Source organism: Pleurodeles waltl, chromosome 7 (assembly GCF_031143425.1).
Source record: "Pleurodeles waltl isolate 20211129_DDA chromosome 7, aPleWal1.hap1.20221129, whole genome shotgun sequence".
NCBI lineage: Eukaryota > Metazoa > Chordata > Amphibia > Caudata > Salamandridae > Pleurodeles > Pleurodeles waltl.
Window position 1 is genome coordinate 1124131410 of NC_090446.1, and position 27885 is coordinate 1124159294.

The window sequence follows — 27885 nt, forward strand, 5'->3', positions numbered from 1 at the left end:
GAGCCCTACTCCACTCTGTCTCGGACAGGTCGCGCCCAACCGTTTTCTCCCACCTCTCCCTCAGGGAGTGCAGGGGATCCAGTGCAGCTTCAATCTGGTCCCGATATATTTTAGCAATCAAATGGGGTTCTTCAGCTGATGTCAACAGGAGGTGTAACACTCTGTGGACAATGGGCTCTGCATTGATCGTATTCCAGTGGTCTTTCAGAGCATGCACCAACTTCCTAAAGAACAAGAATTGACCCTGAAGAACCCCCCCTCCTACTAGGTGAGTGAAACTCCTCAGCACCCCTTCCCTGAAAAGCTCTCCCACCGTCCCTATTCCTGCTCCCGTCCATGGTCCCAGTCCCAGGCCCCTCGGTCCCATCCCTTTCAGGTCCACGACTAGGACCGACAACGGCAGCGATGGGGAGTAAGGTGGGCCCACTCCAACCCTTCTCGTACATCTCTTCCAGCATGTCATCGCAACATTAGTCATTAGGTTGTCTCCAAGGGGGACAATCTTCCTCTCTGCCATACGTGCTACTATTCAAGCTGTGTCCAACATACCGTGGGAAGTAAACAAATCCAGCTGTCCACTGCCCACCATCCAGCCGGACACCCATTGTAATTGGGACGCCAGATAATATGCCTCGAAGTCAGGAGCCCCCAGTCCACCCATATGCGTCGGCCTGCATATGGTCGTCAGTGCCGTACGTTTGCGACCATCGTCCCATATTAGCTCCCGGAGCAAAGCGTTCAATTCACGAAATCATGCCGGAGGGATCCATAATGGTAAATTAGCGAAGTAGTAGAGGAGGCGGGGAAGCATAATCATTTTAGACAACGCTACTCTGGCCATTATTGTTAACTTCAGTGATCGCCAGAACCCAACCAAGGACCGTAGGGAGCGGAGCGTCCCACCTAGGTTGCCGTCCTGGAGGTCACCCAGTTCATGGAATATTTGAATGCCCAAATATTTAAAGGTCCTTGGGGGCCCAGTTCACGTCCCTCAGGCATGTTTCAGGGCGCATACAGTCTGGCAGCATGGGAAATACAAATGTTTTGCCTCGGTTAAGACGAAGCCCCGACAACCCCCCAAAATCCTTCAGAATCCTCAGAGCCCACGGGAGACCACTGATTCCATCTCTCAGATAAATAAGTATATCATCAGCGTATAGGGAGATAATATGCTCAGTTGGTCCCCATTCAATTCCTTTACCCACTCCCTCCCGTCGCAGCTGGGCCGCCAGAGGCTCAATTGCCAAGGCAAATAGCAGTGGGGACAGGGGGCATCCCTGCCTAGTTCCCCGATATACCGGGTATGTGCTAGATATCGTTCTGCCCGTCTTCACCCTTGCTAGCGGGGATGAGTACAACAGGTCCACCCATTTCACCCAACCCTCCCCTAGTCCCATTTTTAACATCACAGCCCTGAGGTAGTCCCACCTAATTGAGTCGAAGGCCTTCTTGAAATCCACTGCAAGCAAAACCCCCGCTGGGGGCTTCTCCTCTTCTGGCATATGTAAGATAGCGAAAATTCGCCTTAAGTTCAGCGAGGTGCTGCGGCCAGGGACAAAAACGTTCTGGTCCGCATGCACAAGTGTGGTCATGAGGGGGAGCAACCTGCCAGCCATGACCTTACTAAGGATCTTAAAGTCGCTGTTCAGCATTGATAAAGGACGAAAGTCAGTCACCGGTGCTTCCCTGTTTTTTGTCTTGGGTAGCGGCACCACCAAGGCCTCTCGAAGCGTGCACGGCAGCTCCCCCCGGTGCAAAGCCTCCGTGTACATTTCCTCTAGCTGGGGAACCAATAGTGTCTTGTATTTTTTATAAAAGTCCATTGGGAGGCCGTCTGTACCAGGAGTCTTCCCGGAAGCCAATTGCGATATGGCCTCACTTATCTCCTCCGCTGTCACAGAACCCCCCAGGCTATCCCTCTCTTCTGGGTTCAAAGTTGGGAGTGGGATTTGCTGCAGGAGGCCTTCAAAGGCCTCCGCCCCCAGGTTGTTAGGTTTCCTATACAGGTACATATAATATTCCTTAAATGCGTCATTAATTGGGCCTGGACTGAGTCTACGAAGTCCCTCTTTATCTTGTACACTCGTGATGGGCTCTCCACCCCCACTCGGGCGCACCAGCCACGCCAGCAGTTTCACTGATCTACCTTCCTCTGATTGTAATGATGCCAAATATTTTTGCATGCTATGACACCTAAGCTGCTCCTCAATCCAGGAATGTTCTCTGCGGGCTCGGTTATATTCCTCGTTCTCCTGAGCTTGAGGACCCTGTCTCAACTCCCCTTCATGTATTTCCTTCTCTAAGGCAGACAGTTCCCTTTCAAGTGTGCGCTTCACCCCCACCGACTGACCCAGGCAGAAGCCCCTCGTCACCACCTTAAGTGTTTCCCCTTCTTTGGCCCTGGATGGGGTGGATCCACCATTGATCTCAATATATTCTGCCAGGTGGCATCGAAGGGCGTCTCTATACGCCTGATCTTCCAGCACTGCATGGGACAGTCTCCATGATGGTATGGGGGGGACTATCCTCCGAAACTCTTAGTGTCAGCAGCAAGGGATTATGGTCAGACAGTGTGCGGCCAAGATACTCAGAATGGGTCATGTTACGCGCAAGGCCTGCAGTGCATGTCACTCTATCGATTCTAGTGTGCAGCCGGTGGAGGCCCGAATAATACGAGTAGTCTCTGTCTTTTGGGTGTTGCTCCCGCCAGACATCCACCAGCCCCCAGGTGCCCAGCCATTCACATAGCTTTTTGGCTATTCTAGTTGACACTGCCCCCTGCAGCGGTGGGGTTGACCTGTCCATATTTATGTCTAATATTGCATTGAAGTCCCCCCCCTATTAGCAATTCTCCTGTGCATTGGCGGGTAAGGTGGCTCGATAACCTAGTCAGGAAGGGGATCTGGTCCTGGTTGGGGGCATAAATGCAGCTCATAACTATCGGGGTACCATGTAGCCTCCCCTCCAATATCACAAATCTACCTTCCCGGTCTATGTTGGAAGAGTCTATTATTAGAGGGACCCCGGCCCTGACACATACCATTACGCCTCTTGCATAAGCGGAGTACCCCGTGGCAAACCCATGTCCCCTCCATCTGCGTCTCAGTTTCTCTACCTCCCCCGCTACTAAATGGGTCTCCTGCAGCATTGCCACTTGCACCCCTCTTCTCTTTAAATAGGAGAGGATTCTATGTCTTTTAGCCGGTGTGCCCATCCCCCTAACATTCCATGTTAAGAGATTGTAGTCTGCCATTTTAATATAATAGTCTGATAATAGTGCCCTTGGTTCACCCAGGCCTCTGACTTAGCCCTTCCCATGTTCAGACCTTTGCTACAGCCGGGCAACGCCACCCACTTTGCCAATTTAACTTGTAACTGTAAACCCCAACTCCCACTCCCCAGGGCGCCTACCAAACTGTAGGTAGCCCAGAAAACTATGCAACAGTGCAACTTGTTCAAACATATAACTGCAGTTCTCACCAGCCTAAATGGACAGGCGAGGTTCTGGACTGAGGGGTGGCCAAGTCCGGAGGGGCCTCTCGTTCACCTGTTGTACCATGTCTCCGGGCCCTCCCGTGTTAGGATTATCTGAGTTCGTCAGCTGTTTGAGGTGTCACCCTGGGAGCACTCGCCGAGCAGCCCGAGTCCCCGGCCGAGGACACCACTGTATCATCCGACTCCTCTCCTGAACCCTCCGGGGGGAGTTGGGGGGGGGACGACACACTCCTCCACTCACTCGGGCGCCTCTAAGGCCGCCCTCTTGCCTTTTTCTTTTTGTGTTTGCATTGGTGCCAGCCGCGGGCGATTCCCGGACCTCCGGGCCTTCGGGGCCCGGCTAGCTCGACTCCCAGCCGTGCCCTCACCCCCAGGTTGCCCCACCTGGGACCCACGTTTCTCGAGCCATTCCCATGCTTCTTCCGGGGACTGGAGGAAAGTGGTCTTCCCTTCCAATATCACTCTCAGTCTGGCTGGGTACAACAGCGAGTATTGAATCCCTTCTTCTCTTAGGGCCTTTTTGACTGCTAGAAATGAAGTTCGCTTGTTCTGAACATCCAATGTATAGTCCGGGAATAGCGTCACCTCTCCGTTTGCTACTTTAAATGGGCCCATCTCTCTAGCCTTCTGTATAAGAATGTCTCTGTCTCTGTCTCTAGTGCAGTAACTTGGCAATCACTACACGGGGTGGTCTGCCAGGGGCAAGAGGCCTCGACGGCACCCGGTGCGCGCGCTCCAGCGTGTAGAAGGGGGTCAGGCATCTGGGCGCAACCATTGTGCTTAACCATTTCTCTAGAAACTCCACCATGTTGGCTCCCTCAGCCCCCTCGGGGAGGCCCACCACGCGCACATTGTTCCTCCTGTTTCTCCCCTCCGCATCCTCGCCTCTTTGTTCAAGCCGTGCCACTCTGGTAGCAAGGGAAGTTACCTCGGCCGCCAGATCTTTCTGTTTCGGCCCAATGTCTGCCAATGTGGATTCCGTTTCTTTGACTCTGTCCACCAGTTTATGGTGGTCTGCTCTCAGTCGACCCACCTCAACTGCTACTTGGTTGATGTCGCGTTGTAGTGTTGTCTTTGTGTCTTCTATCGCCCCTAATATTTTGTACAGGGTTTCCTGTACGTTGAACTGTGAGTGGCCTTGTACTTCCATTTCTTTGTGCCCCGATGGTGTCGCGGGGTCCATGATTTTACTCTTATGTCGGGCCTTGGGGGGCATCGGTTGGAGAAGGTGGGGGGGGTCACATCCCCAGGGCACAAGCCCGAGTCTTATCGCGAGCTCTCCTCCTTCTGTAGTCCCGCACCTCAGTCACCACAGGCCAGGCCACGATTCCCAGGCGGGCACCAGGCAGGCCCTCCGAGACCACGCCAGCTATCTCCGGCTTCCCGTTACAGAGTCAGAGGGTTCCGTGCTGTCAGCCCGCGGCTAACCGTTACTCTCTTCTGTTCCGGACTTTACGATCGTTCCTCCGCGTGTTTTGCACCCAGGGTCATGACTCACACAGTTCCGCCACAGCGTCACAGGGCCGCTCTCCCAGCGGCTTAGGGGGCTCCCCGGGGGCCCGCCCCAGTCCAGTAACGCGTCGCAGGTCCCAGGCCGGTCACACACTCTTGCAGGGTCGCATTCACATCCTCGGAGTTAGCAGCTTGTTTAGGCGCACTCCGACATCACCCAGATTTCAGCCCCACCAGGTGTACTATCCGCAGCGCCACTTACTTCAGGAGTCACCGACCTTCACAGGCTCAAGGGGTGACCAGTGGTGACCAGTGGTCTGCCTCTGTCAGGCAGTCTGCCAATTGTGTCCTCCGCTGGGCGCCTCCCCCCCCCGGCCGCCAGCTCCGTTGGTTGCTTTGCTTCCTCCTTGGCTTGGGCTATCCAGGAGGTCGGCTCTATCTTAGTGCCAAGATCATCTACCCGGTCCAGTCTCCAGCTTCTCCTGCTCGGTGGGGTCACAGGCTCGTTCCAGCCCCAGGCGGGGGCAAGCTTTTGTCCTTTATCCCAGCCTCTTCCAGTCTGGTAATGGCCCCCAGCCATCGGAGCCCACCGTCGTCCGCGCCGGCCCCAGATACGAAATCTCTGAACAAGCAAATTTGCATTTGTTTCCTTTTAACGTGATGCCTTTGAGACGAAAAATCTGCAGAACTTCCTTAATCTTCAACACATGTTGCTCAGGAGTGTGGGAGAAGATTAGGACATCATCCTGAAAAAACCTTACACCATCTACTTTGCCAAGAATGTCATTCATAAGCCTCTGGAAAACAGAAGCCACTGAACATAATCCAAAAGGCATTCTGTTAAATGTAAAAACACCAAAAGGAGTGATAAAATATGTTAACAATTTTGATTCCTCACACAATTGAACCTGGTGCAGAGCTTAAGTCCAGAGTGGTAAAATATTTCGCATCTCCCAACAAGCTAACCATTTCACTTATATTTGGTAGAGGAAATTTGTCTTCAATGACAGCTTTGTTGAGATGTCTGAGGTCCACAGAGCCGGATGTCCCAAGATTTGTTCATGGCAAACACAACTGGAACAATCCGTTGTGAAGCCTCAACTTCTTCAATTATTCCCTCAGACTGTAATCTTTGTAGTTCCAGCTTTACCTTGTCATGCAAAGCAAAAGGAACTTTCCTAACCTTACAAGCCACCGGCTGTGAACCTTCCTTCAGGCAAATGCAGAGTTTATAACCTGTAATACATCCAATTTTGGAGGCAAACACATCAGGAAATTCACTCATAAGTTCCACATTGATATTACAAACTTTCTGAACCTGTACTTGTGGAACTGAATTGGGATTCAAAATAATTCCCAGCATTTTTCAATGCGGCCAATTTAAGATTGTATTACCAACAACTGGAACATATATTTTGCCATAACTAGTGTTTGCTTTGAATGTAATAGTGGCATCAAAGTATCCCCTTAATTCGATAGGTTTGCCACCATAACTATACAGGGTGACATCAGGATCCAGAAGGGAAACTTTCCCCTGAAAATGCTTCGCAAAATCAAATTCAGACACAAGGGAAAGTTTTGCACCTGAATCCATCATCATAGAGATGGAGATACCATTTACATCAACAGAATCAGATGGATATTCACACCGCACATTGGATACACAATTGACATCATTGACAATCTGAAGAACAAAGTCCCGATCTTCATCACATTCAATTTCATGAACCTTAACCTTAGCTTTAGCTAAAGATTTGCAACATTTAGCACAATGACCCTTCTTACCACACTTATTACAGGTCACAGAAACAGCTGAACAATCTTTGCTATTAGCAAGGTGAGTAGTTGAGCCACACCTAAAACATAACAACCTCGTTCTATTACTTGCTTGGCTCTTAATTTTATATTTAACATCAAGAACTTGAACATCCACTGAAACATTTTTTGATTTTCTCAAATTCTCTATACCAGACACTGAAAGTTCCACTTGTTTTGCAATTGTTAATACGTCATCCAAGGTTGGATCATTTTTCGACCATAAAGCTTCTCTAACTTTGTCATATTTACATTCCAGCATAAATTGATCTCAAATGCGCTCTTCAACACTCTCCCCAAAATTACAGGAAGACGCAAGTTTACGTAAGGCGTGACAAAGTCCGCAATAGATTCATCCTCGTTCTGTTTACGTTTCCCGCAATAATATTGTTGTAAAATAATCAACATTTTAGGTAAAAAATGCATGTCCAATCTAAGTAAAGTTGCATCAAATTCATTCATTGACGTGTCACCTTCAGCACCATCAGAAGATACTATGGCAGGTAAGGTTTCCAAGATCTCCTGGCCCTCCGCTCCTAGGCAGTGTTGTAAAACAGAAGTTTTCCTTTCAGAAGATAAATTGCTGCCACAAACACGTATATAAGTTAGGAAACTTTCTTCCATTTAGGCCGAGGTATAGGAGGATCTCCAGGAAGAGCAAGAAAAAATGGAGGTGGAGTAATGCTCGGCATATTCGCTGCAGCAAGTCTACAACTTGAAGAATAAAAACAAAATATAGAAAAAACAAATCCGATAAAGTTGAAGGATGTTCAACACTTGTTCAAACACATTGAGGATGAGTGAAAGAGAGAAAAAAAAAAAAATGTCCGTTGTTAAGGAGACAAGAGAAGAAAAAAAATGAAGACCAAAAAAAACTGCAGGCAATCCACTGTGGCAACATTAAAAGCGAGCCCACACTGTTGTCACTGTTGCTGTGTGACGCGTTAGAAAGGCTCCCAACAACGCTAGAGAGCTACTGAAATAAGCCGCACAAACACTTTGTAACGCGGTAGAAAGGCTCCAGGCATTGCTAGAGGGTACGGCCACGAGAAAGAAATGCGACCAGAGTCAGATGTTGCTAGGAAACGAGGACAATGCGGAAGACAGCGTCAGCTGTTTCCGAGTTGGCAGAGCGTCACAAGCAACTATAGAAACAGTTGCTAAGGACAAACACCGATGAGAGCGAACAAAAATAACAGTGCGCGAGCAGCAACGGCCATCAAAAAAACTTTGAAAAAAAAAACATATATCTAATAAAAATGCTTACACAGTACCTTGTATTTGACGTTTGGAAGCAAAACAAAACTTATTGAAACGTGTTGAAGTTTCTAGGTAACTGCACGAGGATCTGGATCCAAAAGCCAATCGTCGCCAAAGTGTAGTAAATACCAGGTGTCTTCAACAGGAAATAAGGTGCCAACGCTGGTTAAAGATGACTGTAACTAGTTTATTACAGATATAATCCCAGAAATAGAAACTCCAACCACGAACATAGCAATCAAACTGCTGCCTCCACAGCTGCTGTCTCCAGGAATGTCTCCTCCAGCTTCCACATTCTGAAGACACCAACAGAGAGAGTGGGGAGAGCAGGAACATACCAACACAAAGACACAGCAGAGGAAATATGATAAAATACAAACAAGGGGAAAATAAAACCAGGAACACCTGCTCTCTTTCATGGCATTCTTTCTGTTTAGTGTTGAAAATAGTGTCTGTTATTGTCTTTATCATCACAGTTCTTTCATTTTGTGATCATCATTAGTGCTTAAGTTCGCTCACGTTTCTCTGTATTTTACTATGTTGCATACATATATAACCTATGGACACCTTTCTTCCAAAGCTCTCTTCATGTCCGGTGTAAGCCACATGGTAGCAGTCACATTATTTTCCTTTAAGTTACCCTCCGGTCTCCCTCACAGGCAATGCAGTTAAAACATGTTATGTCCATGAATCATATGTAAGATCATGCTGAAATTCTTTTCTATTCCTTCTGTGTCAGCCTTTGTTTCTATGGCCCAAAACCATGACACATACCAGGCATACATTTCTGTATCTCCTAAATTGCTTTTGAGTTCCCATAACAATCAATACCGCGGTGTAATGAAAACAAAAGCAGTATTGGGTGAATTACTCAAAGCAATTTCGATATATTGTCTGCTTCCTCTATTACAAAAGTAAATTTTATAAACCAGGCAGAAAATAGCGCAATGAGTTAAAGGTTCAAAGGACGCCAGCAATGCCAACTCTCCACCCTTCCTTGTTTGGAAGTCGAGTGCCCTTTCACTGCATTAAAGTAACACTTGTTAGTAATAGTGCACAGAAACAACACGAAAGCTAAATAAAAACAAAAGGATTAGCTAATGTACTAATGATCTAAATGCACTTGTATTATTGGCACTTATGTTGTGCACAGACTGTTTTTGATATAGTTGTGTAAGCACTTCCAGTAAGGTGGAGACTAAGTGATGATCTGTTATGAACACTGTATTGTTTTGTACTACAGCCATTATATGGCGCTTACTACTCCTATAAGGGGCACTGAAGCGCTTATTACATGGGCAGCAGGCAACATGTAGCGTGTGTGGTTGGAATGGTGTTATCCTTGTTCTGTGATCCCATAATGGAAGTGTTGCCATGTCGTGTTTCATGCTTAATAGTGTGGTGGATGATGCAGTGTGAGAGATAGGCATACAGTTTGTGATTTCAGCTTTGAGCAGCTCTGCAGGTCAGTTTATGGTATTTCTTATGATCCTCATCTACTTGCCAGGTTACTGGACTTGGTTATCCAAACTAAAATGTTGTTTATGGTTTTAGTTCTGAGCTGGCATGGCTGGAGTGAGAAACAAAAGTGAAGATCTGCTGGGATGGATGTTGTTACTGTTATCCCATATACGAGTGTCATTGAAAGATGAACAGGAGAGGTCATAATTTAAAGTTATTCTGAACCTGTTGCGATGGGCTAGATTAAAGTCCTCCAATTGACCTGCAGAATGTGACAGATCTCTACAGTGATTCCATTCCTGTACACCTGGTGAGGGCTAATTTAATGGATGACAGCTGAGTGTCATTGTATTACTATTAGTGTGGACCAGGAAAGTTATATATGAATCGACTTAATATAACAGCCAGATGAACCATAGGTCAGCTCTTTTTTTGCTTACCTTCATGTAGAACGCAATTTACTGATTAGGTGGTTCCCTATGTGTGGGTTGTAAGCCGGAAATTAAACTTAATGGTGCAATTGTCTGTCTAGATTCTATCCTGGGTACGTAGGCTGATGTAGTAATTTTGGAAATAGCCATGTTCCTAACTGTTGTTCGAAGTGTATGTGCTCCTGGATGCTTCGCATGTTGGCTGGTAGCGAGTTTCAGTGGTTGGCGGCTTCTACTGAGAAAGCAGTACCTCCTTATGGTATGGTAGTATAATAAGTGGTGCAAGCCTGGTACACAGTGTCTTCTTTTGTTTGTACTGTGTGAATTTAACTGTTAGGTATAGTGGTCCTTTCCCTTGTAAGGCTCTGTGGACAATAAAATTGTGTTCTGGTCTTCTTCCCAAATTAGGTAGTTATGTCTTAATTATTCTGTAATACGCTGCACGAAGATGAAGTGTATGACATGAGACTGGAAGGCTTTCCCATTAACATAAGTTTCTTCAAGGTCAGTGGACATGCCTATTGCCCAGCAGAAGTATGTGTGGGGCATTTACTTGGTGGCAAGCTAAAAAAATAACCAACTATATGTAACTGTAGCACGTGGATTGCCAGAAAAAAACAGATACGCGGCTGCAAGAATTCTGAATGAAAAACGCTGAAAAAACGTATTTGAATAAAACTATTTGTGAAAATGATCACAAATGAAAAAACATCAGATACGCAAGTAGCAAATCTTAGGTGCGTAACTGACAAAAATCTGTACAAATACACACAAAACCTTGCAGCAACTACTAAATAAAGAAGGCAATGGAAATCAGCATGTTAAAAAAAAAAAGAGGAAAAAATGTATAAAAGGGCAAACTGAACATACTAGGGTCTTCGCATCCCTTTCCTATTTTTTATTGCAACTCAATAAATAGGAGGAATCACTGACCGCAAACAGGAGCAAACAATAAAATGTGGTAAAGGAGGAAGAGGTGAAAAACAGAATGGCTGACAAGCATCTAACAGAGAAAAAAGCTATTATGTTTTTCAGAAAAAATGAGAAGGGTAAAAGATTTGTAGCGAAGATGGGAAAAACTGAAAAACAGAGGTGCGATTGGGGCTGCAGCCCACCCAAAAAGCAAAGAGAAAAACAAGAAAAACAAGGATAAAAGAGGTGCAGGATGGGAAGAAGAAAGCAAGGAGGAAAAGGAACGAACACAAAAATGTTTTTAAAAAAAAGGCAAGAAGGAGATTGTCTGAGTACCCCAGGCAATTGAAGACAATAGGAATCTGTGTGAGGAAGGGGAAAAAGGAACAAACTTATAGAACTCAATTCCAATATAAAAGCCATTTACTAAATTGGATTCTAACATGTAGCAAAGGCTATTTAAGTTGTAAATTATGAGATGACGTTTTAGGTTAGATTGATTATGAAATATGGCCTTATACAACTTCGTTTTTTTCTCAGAGACCACATACAACCATATGGAATGTCTAGGCTATATTGAATGTAAAGAGTTCTGGCTAATGTGTTTTGTAGGACAACAGAACGTGTTATATTATGGCCATAAATGCTGTTGTTTCTAACGTGATAATCAGCCATACAATACATTTGTGCTGTCTTGTCAATGTTTGAGGTTTTCTGTTTCATGCTTTCTGTTGGATGTTCTTTGTGTAATGCGTAACTGGCCATGTAAGTTAGTATATGACACCCTTTCCTATATTATCAGATACCAATTCAATTGCCCTGAGCCCAACACTCCGCGGAGGGTATTAACCAAATGTATAAAAAAAGTATTCCAACTCCTATAAACATCTATATGTATGTAGACTAATGCTTTCTCAATACATTAATATATTTATAATAATACCTGTATGTACATATAAATAATGATTTATGTCAGGAATATATAAGTACATTAAATCTTGTATAATCTATAATCTTTTTTTATATAGGTGTATTTATTTAATATTACATTGACTTGAACTTTTAAAGTAATACATTCATTTCCCCACACAACCTACCGACCTGCTCTTCCACCTCCTCCAACTTACTGCTATGTACATCTATTTTCCCCAGCCAACTGCCTCACTCATCCAACCTACTACTACACGCATTCAGCTATCCCAGTCCACTGCCACATTCTTCCACCTCGTCCAACTTAAATACAGAAATCTTAACAGAACAGACCACCGTGGTAAACAGCGTGATAGTACAAAGGCCAGGGGTTACCTTGTTTATAGAACAGTATCATTAACAAGCAGGCTGATGCATGGCTGCAGTCACTTGGAATCATTATGGCATCCAAGAATTCCATTTGTGACACCAGTTGGAAGTTTGGTGGTTGTTTGAACAGAGTGTGATGTCTAAATCCTATTCGAGCAAAACATTATCTAAGGACAGTAAAATGAGGAGAGTAAATGCGTTTCTACCCCACGTAAATACACATCTTTTGCTGCCTTAAATGTGTAAGGGTATCATGCAAAAACACATTGGCTCGCTGCAAATATTTAATATTAAATCAGAGCAGCAGACATCAAGAAAGAAAGGAAATCAACTGACTAAGACAACCGTGCAGTCAGGGTCCGAAATATTTTTATTCAAAGTCTACAATCATACTACTTGATTAGTAGGCATTTTTTTTCTTCAAAGCTCATGAGCAGCAGAGTTGGCAGCTAACTATGCAGTATTACATTCCAGCATCAGTGGTCCACTCTCTCCAGCGCAGGTTGGATAGGTAAGTTTTGGATAACTCCTTGGTGTGCGCCCGTGGCAGTGAGTTAAACCAACATGTTTCTGTGTCCCTTTTCAGCTTTTAGTTGACCTGATCACCTTGAAATCCGGTTATTGGGATTTCCTTTTTTCTGCAAGCTCCGCCAGCTGCCTCTGCCGAGCCTCCTCCACCTCCAGACGCTTCATCTCATACTTATCACGTGCCTTCGCCCGAAGCTCCTCCACATCAGTCAGAAATCGATGCCTGTTGCAAACCAGAGAAACAAAATCGAGATGTGTGGAAAGCTTTAAATATTCTTGCCTTTTGTTACTCTGGACACATTCCATTTCATGGATTCTGCTGTTCATTGTACTAATATAGTCACTAACCATGCAAATGGAATCAATCTTGGCTTTAACTTAAAAAGTGACAGTCCAGCAGGCACCTATTTGGACCTGTTAGACCCTATGACAGAATGCCACCCTGATGGGTTACCTTTACTTGAATGTATCTTGGCACCACTGAGGATCTTTCTTCCAAATTAATTTAAAAGACTGAGGGGCTGCCCGGCAAAGTCCCACGTCAGGAGAACGGCCTATGTGGCCATCCCTCCGCGGGCCCTATTATGAGTTTCCCGCTCGGCCGGCGAGCAAACATTCTAGAGTGCCAAATGTTGGTGATTGTAAGAGACACAGGACTAGGTAGAGACTTTCTTGTTTGTACACTGGAAGCCACTTTTGAATGGCCTTATTTGGTAGAGGGTATTATGATTCTGATTTGTCTGCACGGATGTGTCTCTGCGCCAGAGGTAGAGGTGGGCGGGGAACCGACATTCCCAAGCTTTTTAATTTTAACAAAAAGTACCTATACTTTTCACTGAAAAAATACTTTATGGTTGAGCATCCTCAGGTTGAATAAAAGGAGGGTATCTGCTAATGTAAGATGAGAGGGGGAAGAATTAGCTAAAGAAGAAACAAGCCTTTCCCTAATTGTGCTAGCTACCTGAAGTAAATATGAATATGTCCAACTTGTTAATCAGCAAATCTAAAGGATGCTTGGGAGCCAGTATAGGCTGTAATTGATAGAATCATTTGACACTTTTTGGTGAGTCGTTCTATTTGAGACAGACTGCAAGAGTGTTACCATTTCTGGAATGTGTTCTTTCAATGGAAATCTATTTAAAAAGGCTTCTATGAAGTACATGCTGTGCATTATTAAAACATAATATTTTGAAAACACTTAAACATTGAGGGCCTCATTATGACCCTGGCAGACCGCCGGAGGTGGTCCGACCGTGACATTACGACCCTGGTGAAAGCGCCACGGTTGAACTGCCGGAACCGCCACATTTTGGCAGCCTGGCAGTGCCGGCGGTACCAATTCGCCAGGGCAGCGCTGCCCTGGGGATTATGACCCCTCTTTCCACCGGCAGAGCGGGCCTCCGCCGGCTTTGAAGACAGTGATTTGCACAACAGGTGCTGGTGAACCCAATGCACAACAGTATTGCCACTGACTATCATGAGCCAATGTCAACGTTGTTGTGCGTTTCCCGCTGGCCCAGTGGGAAACACATAATAGGTCCAGCGGGAAGGCGGCCACAGTGGCGGTCTCCTGTCCTGCGGGAGTTTGGCAGGTGGCCTTTTCCACCCGAAAAACGAGGTCCTGAGTCTTTTTGCACACATTACAACAGCCAATTGATACTGTTTGGAGCCTACCACATACTCTCTGTAACACAATATTTAAAATGTGGCAACCTATCTAATACTGTCTTTTTTCTTAACTGACATACATTCTTACAATGCTTTCTTTCACAGGTTATGACTTCATAGGATCATAATTACACACTTCACTATTTCCCAGTGCACCAACCAGGGTTCTAATCAGTGACAGTCCGGTTACACCCACAGACATCTGATATGAATATATCACCTAAGCAAACTTTTCACCCAAAAAATGCAGTTTCCATAAGTAAATTTAAATTTAGCATTTACCTTTCACTTTAAGTGTGTAGGCAGTTTCACATAGGTGAAAGGCCAACAAAATAATTAGCCAGTGCTTGAAATGGAATGGGACGTGCAGTGCTCACTATGCAAAGGAACAGGTTTCCTATGGAGAAATGCCAGAACTTACTCATTAAAAGTATTAAAACTCTGCTTGGAAGTGCAGATTAACTAGAACTCAATGAAATGCAGGTACTCAGTGCCTGAAAGTACTTACTCATTTGAGGCACTGGTTACAGAATACTTTATTCTGATTAGCCTCATCCAGAGTTCAAAGTGGGTGGGATCTGAGGGGCACAGCGTAGTCATACTTTTATAATTTGACTAAAAAAAATCCCCTACTATATGTTAAAAGGCAACGGTTTTAGCACGGTTAATTTCAACATTTGAGATGCCTCAGCTGAAGTGCTCGGGGAGAGGGTCCCCTGTGCTGTGCAGACGAGGTAGGGACAGACAACTGAACAACCCATCTTGCCAGGGTGCCTGCTGCCTGAAGAAATGTAAAGGTGCCAATTTGCAAATGCATAGGCAGTTTGGAAGCTAGTATTGGCTTTAATTGATCGAGTCACTTGCAGAGGTATGGTGAGTTGTCCTATGGAATGTGTGGTTTTAATAGACAGCTAAAAAAAATGATTGCACTAAATACAGTATACATGGTACTCAGATCTATATTTTGGCAAAATATTTTTTTATCTAAAACCTATTTTGTTTTACCTTTTGTGGCACCCTATCTCATACACTGTGTGATGCAAGCTTAAAATAATGACATACATATTCACAGTGCTTTCTGTCACAGGCTGGGACCTCATTACACCAAAAAAGCAAAACTATTCATCACTGCACCAACCAGAATTCGATTCTGTGGCTCTCTTGTTACACACAAGCAGATATCAGCAAGGATAACCAAAAGAGGATTCACAACGTGAAATAGTGCATCTTTCACTGATGATGTTAACTTGCATTTACTTGTCATTTAAGGTGTGTGTTATAATATATGTAGTTACTTGAAACTGAAAGACCAACAAAATAGTTACAGAATCTTTATTCTCTTTAGCCATGCCTTGGATCCGGTCCCCAAGCTGACTGACCTGCCCCCTCTCCCCCCAATTGGGCTTATGATCACACTTCCAATACTTCTTTTCATGCACTTCTACCGCTGGCCTAATCTCTGACTTGGCCCCAATGCTCACAGACCCTGCCCCTCACCCAACTGTACTCGGGATCATAGTCTCCTTGTGTTTTCTGTATTAATGTACTGCACCTCGATTTCTACTCTGCGCATGCAATGTGTGTCCTGCGGAACCCAGCCACCCTAAAGTAGACTCTCAGGCCAACCGGGTCAATACTTTTTTTCTACTTTGGTTCGCACTTCAACTCCATTTACTGGCTCCATAAACAACCAACATAAGACATCCTACACCCTTACATATTACAAACTCTCTCCACCAGTACCTAATATGAGCAGTGCACCGGCACTATTTTTCTGCCCAAGCATTTACTGCAAACAAAAGACATATGGAAAAAAATGGAGGAAGAGAAAAACAAAAAAGCGTCACACAGGGAGAAAGCTGCAAGAGTGAGCTGAAGGGGCAGAGAGCTGCATTAAATGGATTAAAGAGGCCCGAGATGGCTTCAGGACTACCCCGCCTCATTATTCCGTGCTCGCACATTTAATTACAACAGCCAGATGTTTCAGAGGAGAGCTCTGGGCACCAGCACATTTTAATTTACAAATTAAGCAGTGCTCTCCACCCTTCAACCACCTTCAGCCCAGGACCCCATTAACTCCCGCACCTGTTGATAAAGACAGTACCCAGCCCGAGCAGCACAGCCCCGAACAGCAGCGGTTTCCCCAGCCGCTTTCCGCGGGACATCCGAGGCGGTGTCATCCCAAAACGCAGCGACGGTGACGGTATTAATTCCCACGCAGCCGAAACATGGCCCAAGGATCGGGAAAGTTGGCATCTACAGCATGCGAATGAGACACCAAGCCCATGGTCCCAACGAAAGAAACCCTAAACTGAGCCCGCCCACTGCATGAGATGAATGGACAAACAACGAGAGGCTGGAATGGTCTGTTTGCTGATGCAGCGACTTGACGTTTATTTCTTTTAAACTCATCTTCCACGTTATGTGGGCGGGGTTTCATTCGAGCTGTTTTCCAGATTCAGTCGTGCTTTGCTTTCGATTTAGGTAACTGGTTAGCCGTCTCAGGATGTTCTCCTGTGGTTCGTTCACCGGCAGGTCTCTGTGACAATGGCCCTGTTTCCCAGGATCAAAAGGACACACGCACAGAAGGTTCGTGAATATAAAGTTTATCACTTTTCAGTCGCAAGTGATTCCAGCCGGAGAACGTTTTTAACTCTTTTTTTAACTGTGATTCAATCTTCGTTCCCCGCATCTACTGGGACTGTAGACACTTGTGCTTTAACGGGGACTGTAGACACTTGTGCTTTAACGGGACAGAGCTGAGAAACCCTCCTCGTCGGCGTTACTGTCTACTGAACGAGCATGGCCAGTGATCCCACCTCATTTAAAGGGAGCGCAGGCGTTATGACAACATGCTCTTGTTTTGCAAACAATTACATGTTTATGTGCGGCCAACACAACGGGTGGCATTGTAGAACTTTTTGTAACCGTTTCCAAACAATGAAGACAAAAACCGTGCAGCTGTCTAATTACAACCGTTGGAAATGTAAATCTTAAACTAGGACTTAATTTTCCCTTTTTATACTGTGTCTTAAGTTGAACTATAATGGCAACATATATTTCTTCAAATACACCATGAGTAGTGCTCGCGAAAGCATAGCAGACATCACGTATCACAGCACTACTGTATTCATTTGTCCTCTCCGTAATCCGATTTACTGTAGTATTTCATAATTAATGACTCTCATGTCAATCTTTGAGTTGCTTTCAGTCAGGCTTGTTCAGCAGTTTGAGACATAGCAGGCCAGCGGAGGACAAAAAACTAAATTATGCAGCTTCCCCCTGTCTGCTGCCTCCCTGCATTATCTTGGGCATGTCCTGCTGTCACTGCTGCCACTTGAACTGACAGCTGACATGAGTGCAGATAAAATAAAAATGTTAAACGTGTTTAGCGAGAGCAAAACAGTACACAAAGCATAGCAATTAATACAGGTATGTCCACATATAGCGGAGTGTAGACTCTCTGTACATATCTCAGTAGTCGCCCTGTGGTATTAGAACTGCCTTGGTCAGAACTGCTTCGATCACCCCAAACCCACATTTTTTTCATTTCCATACTAGCATTAAACATGCTGCTTTGGCAAATGGGAGTCTATATAGTACCCAGTGTTATAGTAATCTCTCAGCCAAATCTCAGGAATCTCCCCAATCATGGGAGGGAGGGGGTTGTCATCACAAACAAATGACAAAGGGCCAGATGTAGCAAAGGGTTTTTCCCATTCTGTGTCAATGGGAAAATGTGTTTGTACATATGACCCATAGTCACTGGCAGGGGACCGCACCCAGCCTGAGAAAAGCCTGGGCATCGGGGGGCTCAGCGCCACGCCGTAATATAATTCTCCATGCTACCATACCTGGCAGTCACTGCTCCCTCACCGCATCAGAGCTCCATACACGCCTCTGCCACAACCACCTCCATCTGGAGATATACATTCTAGCGCTCAGAAGCAACGGGTGGCCGACTTCGACCCTGAGGGGTGGTCTGAAGATCGCCCGGCGGCAGTACCACCTTCGTGAGGCAGTCCATCAAGGCCGCCCAACGCTCCAAATCTAGTTCTGCATGTTCGTCAGCACGCACCAACTTCAGTCTCCTCTCCTCTGCTACACCCTATTCCTGTAGGTCCAATACCCACCATTGTGCAGTCAGTGCGGTGGGCTGTAGCCAATGTGTTTTTACCCACTGCTTAGCAAGCACGAGGCCCAAAAGGGAAATCGGTGGCTCATCTTGGTCGCATGCCAGGGCGCCAAGGGGCACCCCCAGTAGGCAATGGCCCACAGAGAGCTCTAGTGCCATTCCTGTGACCTCCCGGAAGACTCACAGTACCCCCTCCAATAACATTCCAGTCTACCACACTGCCACTTCACGCGGAAGAACGTTGCCAGTGAAACCCCACATCTCGAACATGTCGCTGACCTAGTCTGATTAATTCAGTGTAAGCACTGTGGTATGCATGGTGTAGGTAATAACATTGAATCAGTTTGAATTATGCATTATTTGAGACCCCCTGGACCCTTCTCCACGCTCCTTCAGTGAACAGATCCAGCAGGGCAGGAGCCCATCTGTCTCGGACCCCAGTCACGTCAACCTGGCGATCTCCCATCAGGGCTTTATCGAGGCGTGATATCAACCCTGTGCCGATCCTGGGTCTAGCTGCAGAATTAGTGTCTGTGATTCCGTCGGCTCCATGGGAAAACCAGTCCAAATCTCTCAGTAGACACGATATACATTGGCATACTGTAAAAACTGTCCGTAGTGGAGGTCAAAGAGAGACCGCGCCTCCTCCAGTGTGGCACAAATGCCATTCAGGTAAAAGTCCCAGGTGCACAGTAACTTCCCTCAAGCCACCTAGTCATGTCCATCTCAGCACAAATCTCTCAAAAGGGCTGCAACCAGTCCATTGGCAGCAGTTTAGCATAAGGAGTCCATCGCAGCACCTGTGCAACTGTGTGTTCCCAGGCTACAATAAAGGAGTGAGCATCTGGAACCCCCAATCTCCACATAAGGCTCTGGGGTAAATCCGTCTTGGTTCCCCAAGTGGCCAAGAGACTTTTTTTTCAGCTTTTGGCCTATTATCGCACCACTGTGACGCATATTGAAGAAGGCTCATCAAGTAGTACAGGTGGAGCTCAGGCAATCCCAGACTCCCCAACTCAGAATCTAGCTTAACCCGACTTCTCTTAACAGCCCTCATCCATGCCATCTGAAGACTTTAATTTGGTGAACGTGGATCGCGGGACCACATACATGGCGTTTTGTAAGGCATACAGGCATGAGAGCAATAGAACCATTTTGCAAAGTGCAGCTCTTCATATAACTGACAGAGGAAGCCAGTCCTAGAATTTGATTGATTCCTCCAGACCAAGCAGTGTCCTGCCCACATTAAGATTGTAACAAGCGACTGCAGTGGTTGCCACCTGTATCCTCAAGTAACAGAAGCTGTTCCTGACCCATCCAAGCTCAGTTCTCGGCAATCTATCACGCGCCGGGTGTTCTAAGGCCGCCAGGGGAAATTGTACGTTTTTCTGCTTATTGACACGGAGACCTGATGTTGCACCAAATTCCTCCAGGATCTGCATCAGGACAGCAGCTGATATCTCTGGCTGCGTAAGGTAGATGAGTGTCATCCATGTAAAGTGAGACCACACGCGTTATGTCATCTACTTCCATGCCCTACTCGGCCAAGTGCCTGCAAAGGTAATAGCCATAATTGCCAGCGCGAAAAGGAGCTGTGAGAGAGGGCACCTCTGCCGAGCTCGCCTACAGATAGGAATGCTCCCTGATATTTTCCTGCCAGATCGCACCAGGGCCACCAGCTCCATGTAGGGCAGCTTCACTCAGGACATAAATGTTGTGCCCAGTACCATCCTCCAGAGAACCTCCCAGGAATACTCCTAGTCAAGAATAACAAACACCTTTTCGATATCTAAGGCAATCAGCACTGCCTCAGTGTCCTTGTCTGCAATAGATTGCATCACATGTTATAACCTCCGTAGGTTCATGTGTGTCCCCCTGCCAGGCATAAACCCACACTGGTCACTGGATAGCAAATGGGTCACCATTCCACGCAATCCCATCTCAAGGACCTTTGCCCAATATTTTAGTGTTGACTCCTAATATCGAGAGAGGTCTGTATGAACTGGGCTCTAGTGGGTGTTTACTTGGCTTAGACAGCAATATGATCTGGGTCCCCCGCATAGTGGAGGGTGGGGAGCAGCCCACTTGCGTGGGCCTTCTGATGTGTCTCAAGTTAACTGGACAGAAGCATTGCCGAGTATGCCTGATAATATTCCACCGGTAGCCCATCTGGGCTTGTCGCCCTACCTCTTGCCATGTCCCTGACCGCCTCCTGCAGGTCCTTTACCAGTATGTCCTTTTCCAGGTTTTCCACCTGCTCCGCTGCTAGTCTTGGAGAGTAGGTCAGTCCAGGAAGTCACTTGCCCCAAACGACAAGTGGCGCCTGGTCTACCATACACCGCCCCCAAGTGCTCACATAGAAGACAGTTAATGCCAGCTTGCGTGTTCATGATACTGTCGTACAGTCACCTCATGGAGAGCATCACAAGAGGGATTGGCATTCTTGTTTAAGAAGCCTCACCAATAGGCAGTCCAATCTATCGCCCTCTCTATGGAGTAGTTGGCGGTAGTCCCACCTGACCATCCGATCCAGCCTTTCCCACGTCTCGCCCACCCTCCTCTGAGCCGACAGAAGTTCCTCTTGCCTCTCTACTGAGATGGGGGCTTCCTGCTGAAGCCTCGATAAATAGCTTTTTTCCTCAGTCAGCTGAGTCTCAAGCCTGTGTCTAACACCTTCAATGCGAGACAAGCCTTCCCCCTCAGGGTCACAGCCTTAAGCACACCCCACTCTAGCCCTCTGCCGACTTCTGTGTTCCAGTTTGCATTGAAATAACTCACAGTTACTGCTCTGAGCTCCTCATGAACCTGAGGATCCCCTAGTGTCTCGGGGCATAAGCACCACAGAGGCACCCAGGGTGTCACCCCACAAAGCTCCCAGTCCAGGAGCAGTGGGGCATGGGCAGATAGGAATCTGCCTAAGATCTGGACAGTTGGCATCTCTGTTATGAGGCCCCCTGTCAGTAAGAACCTGTCAAGGCGACTGTAGACAGTGTGCGTTGGAGTGTAGCAGGTGTATCCCCTTGCTTCTGGGTGGGTTGAGAGCAAGATATCCACACATCCTATCTGCTCCATCTCTGCTCGTAACCTCATTACCATATTGGGTTTAGTATCTAGATTCTGGGGGTGATGATCCTGATAACCATCCAGCACACAATTAAAGTCACTCCCCACCGCAATTGTGTCCCTGCATATGGGAGGAACTCACGCTCCAATGCTAAATAGAAGTCGCCATTGTCTGCATTGGGGGCGCAGACACACTTCTCGTCCATTCAGCATGCCGCACAACAGTAAGTATTGTCCTTCCACTTCCACCTTAAATCAGGTGGCCCTAAAGGGGACATGCGGGTCTCCCATATTGAGACTTCCCAGGGATAATTGGAGAAGGTGGCCAAATACAGCTGGCCTCTCCACTTCCTGTGGACCTTTTGGACTTGGCTCCCCATTAAATGTGTCTCCTGAAGAACCATTAAATGTGTCTCCTGAAGTACAGCGATATGTACACACTGATGTCTGAGGTATGTCTTGACTCTTTATCTCGTTATATTAATTGAGACCCTGCACGTTCCCGGTCACCACCCTTAGTCTACTAGCCATAGTCATAGCTGCTTATCTCCCTTCCCCCACTCCCCGTTACCTCCACCGGTCCCTGTTGCACTGTGCAGTCCATCTCCACTGCTGCAAAACAAAACGGATCTAGCCCCAAATAACCACCCGCTCCCCCCCTACGGTAAACACTCTTCAACAGCATGTGTTTTCCTAGAGAGCCTGATTGAAACTGACCCACTCCCCCCCCAAGACCTCTTCCATTGCTACAGCTCTACCCTTTCCTGTTAACTCATTCTGCTGTCACTCCTCAACAACAAATCAGGGGGAAGAGTTCGCACTCTGGGGGCCCCAACACCTGTCAGTGTCTCTAAGTCAACCCAATCTAATATACACACACCAGTCACTCACAAAACTGCAATCCCGCATGCAGAAGTTATACACTGCAGTCCGCTTATACCTCAACTACCCAAAATGATCACCTAAAAATAATAATAATGGGGGGGTGGCTCCACCCTTGTTATGTAGGATTTGCCCTCAGCAGCACACCCACCTGCACACAGTTCCCATAGAATCTCATAACCAACATTCTGTTGCCTGTCTGCCAGAAACCAACATGGTCCACTCTATGCCCTCCGTAAGACTGGGAGGCCAAGGCTAAGGTTCGCAGATCACAGGCCTCTCAGTTTGGACAGCAACCCCAAGTGACCAGCACCTCACAGGTCAATCCTGTGTAGGGTCAATCCTCCTGTGTAGGGCCCACGCCCCCAGATCTCAAGTCTCCTCCACCACATCCCCATTGCTGTTGTCTGAGTTGGAAGCCGTTACTGCCTCCACCAATGCTCGCACCACCTCTCTTTCCGACCTCTGCTGTCCGAGCGGACCACCACTCGGGAGGATGATCTGATGGCATCGCTGACTTGCGCCCCACCTCCTCGAGCAGGCCGAGAGCTGCCAGACCGCTCACCTCTCGGTCTTGAGTCTTGAGCAGTCTGCAGTGGTATCCGGCCCTCACTCCAAGCCTCCAGCCAGTCTCAGACTGCTTCTGGGGCCATGAAGAAATGTGCCATGTCCACACTTTGAGCTTCGCGGGGCTATAGCAGCATATACCGCAGACCCATGGACCTCAGCTTCTTCCTGACTCTGTCAAACATGCGCCCCATCTGCTGTACCTTCCTCGTACAGTCTGGGATAATAAAGATTGTATTGTTCTCATACTTGGGGTCACCGGACTGTCGGACTCCTGCAAGACAGCATCTCTGGCTCTGTAATTGAGTGTTTTTGCTATCATGGTATGGGGGGACGCAGCTACAGGCTGTTTCGGCATCAGGGCATGGTGAGCTCGCTCGACCACGAAGAACGATGACATCTGGGCCGAGGGGATCATCTCCTGTACCCAGCATTTGAGGAACAGTTCCGGAGTCTGGCCCTCTGCTTCCTCCGGGAACCCCACAAAACGCAGATTGCTGGTGCAAGCTTGCCACTCAGAGGCTTCAGCCCGAGCCTAAAGTGCTGCCATCTTGGCCACCATAGTATTCAGTTCGGTTAACAGGGAGGCTACTACATCCTGAAGTTTGGATACATCCTGCTCTTTTGCGAGCGAGCATTCCGCCACTTTGCAGACATCCATCTTCAGCAGTCCAACATCTTGGGAGACCGCCTCAATTTTGGCCTGCACCAATGTGCTGGAGGCCTCTATCACGGCTAGTATTTGAGCTCCTGTGGGTCCCGTAGGCTCTAGTGGATAGGTAACCTCATCTCGTTGTGGGGTTGATGCCTGAGCCCGCCCTGGAGCCACTAACTAGTCCATCTTGGTTTGTTGGGCACACCTCTGCGGCCTATCCTTTTCCATGTCTAGGGCTCCAGTGCTGGCCATCCCGGCCTATCCCTGACCCAGGTCCGAGTATCTTCACAGAGCAGGCGGCAGCCCACCCACACAGAAAAGGGAGAGAGTCCAAACATCACCCCCAGACATACAGCCGTGTTCTTCCAGCCACAAATTAGGTGTCAGCTAGCGGGAAGGTCCGCAGGTAATGATCTGGAAGAATCATGGCTCAACATGCTCTAGTGGTACGTCTCCCAAAGTTCATGAGTGTGGTCCCAGTTGGGGAAGGCTCCACTCTGCATGCCAGGGACAGCAGCAGGCAGGCAAAGGTCAAGCTAGCACCCTCCCCCTCCCCCAAGCGCTCTCACCAGTTCAGTTACACAGCTTCTGTATCTAGGGGGTTTAACATCAGCACAGGTGGGGCGTGTAGGAGTTTAGGGGTGTTGTCAGAAGAAGTCTCACTTATGGGGGCAACAGGCCCACTCGTCTTGCCCCGCCTTGTCTCAGAAGATAACTGGGCCCACTGACACAGTCACCTGCATGAGTGTAGGGCACCGGGGCCCAACCTCGACCATGGAGCAGCAGGGCCTTGGCGCAGCACCTCACCGACACGTCATACCCAGTCCCACAGTGTGCCATCTGTTCCTCCAGGGCATCAGTCGTGCCAGCCCCTACTCCAGCGGCCTTGTCACAGGTTCAGGTCACTGGGTGCATTTGGCGGGTCATCAGACTGCCATGCCCCGCACCGGAGATGCAGCATAGCCTTGTGGGTGGGCAGTTCGCACCCTCCGGGGCGGCAGAGAGACTGCGGGGGACAGCAGCACCTCCCAGACCAAGGAGCAGTCCAGTCTTGAGAGCGGGTCTCCCTTCCCTCTGCACTCCGCACAGCATCTCCGACGATGGCCTCAACCACGCTACGGCTCCCATGCAGCCGAAATTGCTGCGGGTCCTGTACCTCGCCTCTATCAGTCGATCGTCCCATCGCCGCCCCAACCTTCTTTTCTGGCACTGCTCAGCCCCAATTGTCTGGACAGTGTGGGCAGACCAGGTGTGCTGCGGACTATTGAGGATTTTTATTATGCAGAGCTCGCTCAAGAAGCCTCCACTGCAGCCGCCATCTCGGCCACGCCTATGAGTGCAGGCTTTTTGAGTTACAGCTTGAACAATGTACTGACGAGAAAAGTGACGACCTTCTCTGATGCTTAATATTCCTAAAATCAGCAGTAGGCTGACCTAGACTCTGGACGGGGACTAAGTATTTCCAGTGGCAGCTGGTGACATTTAAAAGTGGTGGGGAATAGATTCCTGTCCTGAATGCCATGAGATGTATGAGCCCAATTCTTTCAATTCTGGAGGTCAACCAGTGATCATTGTGCAGGCACAGTAACCCACTCAACTGCCTTAACAACAATAGGGATCAAATACAAATATTTGTGAAAGAAAGAAGCAGCAGATATTTGTGCCTGACAGAAGAAAAACAAATGACACGGCTTGCTGTCACCCATCAGCCAGAAAGAGGGGTGGGCAGCAGAAAACACAGATTAAAACTTTCAGATTTCTGAAAGTGAGGTGAGTACAGTATTGAGCAGCATTACCTCTCACTTTGACCCTTTGACCTTTTGTTTTAAATTGAGGTTATTGAGGAAATAAAAACTCCAAATTTGTGCAGTGTTTTTTGCTACTTCCCATTTGTGTGAATTATGCACAAAACTGGATGGATTAAATATTAAATAATGCCTCCTGGCCACAGACATGCACATGTACATAATACACAATCACTAATACTTCAAGACTGACAGGAACAAACACAGTACAAGATATTTAAGGCAACGACATTATTGTTTCTAGCACAGCGCTCCACCCTGCAGTCTGTTCATCTTCGTTACCATTCATCTAGTTAAGATTTAACAGCTATACTTTTTGCCATGCCCAGATTGAGAGGCAAGCTGGTTCAAAGTTTGTGGTAAAAAATACAAAACTGCTCCGATAGATTGCGGCCTGGGTAAATTGTGTTGCATCAGGTTTTGAAGCCTATCAGCCGCTAGATTAAGGTTCCCTGCTTTAATTATCAGCTATAGCGGCTGGTGAAAAGTTAAGCTTGAAAGGGAATATAAATGGAACCCTATTCCCCTCTTGTATTTGAGGAAAAATGAATCAAATATTCCCCTTCTCTGGCACAAGCCTCCTCCTCCTACCTGCACACTGATTTTATCTGTTATTTATTGTCCGGTTCGGTTCCATGGGGCAGAAGCTGATACCTTCTCTGCACGAGGATCATATCTCCAAACTACAAATCACATTAAATAAAAAAGCACCCCCATGTCTTGGAACTACTAAATTGATGTGGGAGAGGAGGTCACTGACATAGTTAAAAGACTGCAAGAGTTGAAATAATGGTATCTTGGTATATCCACAAGTTTCTGCTTTTCTTTTGATTTAAGACATAGGACAGGTGGCATTGATTTGTGTTAAATATATTCTGCAGCAAGCCAGATATGTAATGAAAATTTCAGTTGGCTGTTACTTGATGTTACTCTGCCAAGTGTTATTTGACGATATGCATGTTAATGCTATAACACAAAATCGACCAGAAGGTGTTGGAGCTCTTCACATGTGCACCAGTTACATTACCTTACAGCCAAGTCACATTCATTTGCACGGTATTTTATTTGCCCAGAATCCCAGGATGTAGTGATGCAGTGCTGAAAAACATACAGTTGCGTCCGGGTTTTTACTCTTGAGATCATAAGGGTGTGTTCCATGAGCAGCCGAGTCATCAAATTTGAAAGGGAGAGACGAAAGGTGGTCGACTTCCTTACATAAGCCAACACGAACCTAACCAATCCTAGAGCTCCTCTCATGCTGCTCTCAGTATGAGAGAAGCGTTAGGATTTGTTGGAGTAGGCTAACCCAGCACTCATTTTGAGACTGGGGGCCTGTGGTTGCAATCCTTTGGCCCTTTAACACAGCTCAGATTGGTGCGGTCTGAGGTGCGCATGTCGGGTTGTCGATCGCAAGAGTTAATAAAAGATGCCTGTGCCAGTGGTCAAGGGGCTGCAGATGCTGCCTGCAGGAGAAGGAGACAAAATTGTGTCTGCCCTTTCATTGGCAGATGCAGGTTTTGGTTTTAGAGGGGGCACCATGCTAGACCATTTCTCAACTGTGAGAAATGATTTACACACACAAGACATAAAATATGGAAAGCATCTCACTGTTCTCCTCTGTGAAATATGGATTTCACCTTCATATTGACAGCCACCAAACCAGTCTCCAGAGTCAGTGTAGATCCTTTAATGCAACAGTGATGTGGTCAATTTCTTCAACCGCTTGATGAGCCATGCTCATGTGTGACAAATGTCTTTATAGTAAGCAAGGGTGTTTCTAGTATGTCATTAAGCAGGATGTTGCTTCCATCTAAGTAGGAGAGGTCTATGACTTGAATAGTCATTATGAAGTCTTCTATTGAGTGAAAATATTTCACTTTCTTCAGGAGAGAGTCAGAACCAGGCTATTTTGTTTTTTTTGTTAAGGTGTTCTTTGAGTGAGGTTCAAGTCAAAGGTAAATCTGAGGGATTTTTGGCCTGTTATTGACAGTCAGTTGGGCTGTGAAGCCTGTTAGGTTTAACTTAGAGAAGCATGACGGAATCAGAGAATGTTTGGCATTGTTGCTGAACGGGTGGAATTTGGTCTTCGTGGGGTTTAGCATTAGGTAGTTTGGTGCCAACCAGGATTGGATGCATTTGAGGCAAGCTTTAGTCTCTATATGTTGTTGGCTAAGGTGCTGAATACAATGCCAAAAAATAAAATGCCATTATGATTTGCGCTGTATGCTGCTTCCATAGTATGAGAGGCTAATTAAAAGACATATAAAGTATTGCACAAATATTCAGTGATGTGGCACCCTTTATTAAGTTCCTACAGGCTGTTCAGATGTCTGCTCGGTATGCAAGAGGAGTAATCACTGAATCTTAAATAGGCCAATGCAATTAATTGTGCTTGCAAGGAATTGTCCATTGAGTCTCTGTGGATGCTGCAAAGTTTCATTGGTGAGCGCCCTTAGA

The 27885-nt window shown here is 46.8% G+C and overlaps 1 protein-coding gene and 1 long non-coding RNA gene across 3 annotated transcripts in view; one reads left to right on the forward strand and one right to left on the reverse strand.

Moving 5' to 3' along the window:
• Positions 1 to 27885, forward strand: part of ARMC7 (armadillo repeat containing 7) — a 190132-nt gene that overhangs the window by 96741 nt on the left and 65506 nt on the right. Inside the window, exon 1 of one of the 2 annotated variants that reach the window (XM_069200121.1) lies at positions 16781 to 16910. The exons of the other annotated variant lie outside the window; for it this stretch is intronic. The gene's annotated coding sequence lies outside the window, so the exon portion shown is untranslated. Of the gene's footprint in view, positions 1 to 16780; positions 16911 to 27885 lie in introns of those variants that run through there. 2 annotated transcript variants of the gene reach the window in all.
• Positions 12478 to 16671, reverse strand: LOC138245994 (uncharacterized). Its single transcript, XR_011194202.1, has 2 exons — positions 16407 to 16671; positions 12478 to 12876 (listed from the first exon to the last, which is right to left on the reverse strand). It is a non-coding gene; the product is annotated as an uncharacterized lncRNA (long non-coding RNA).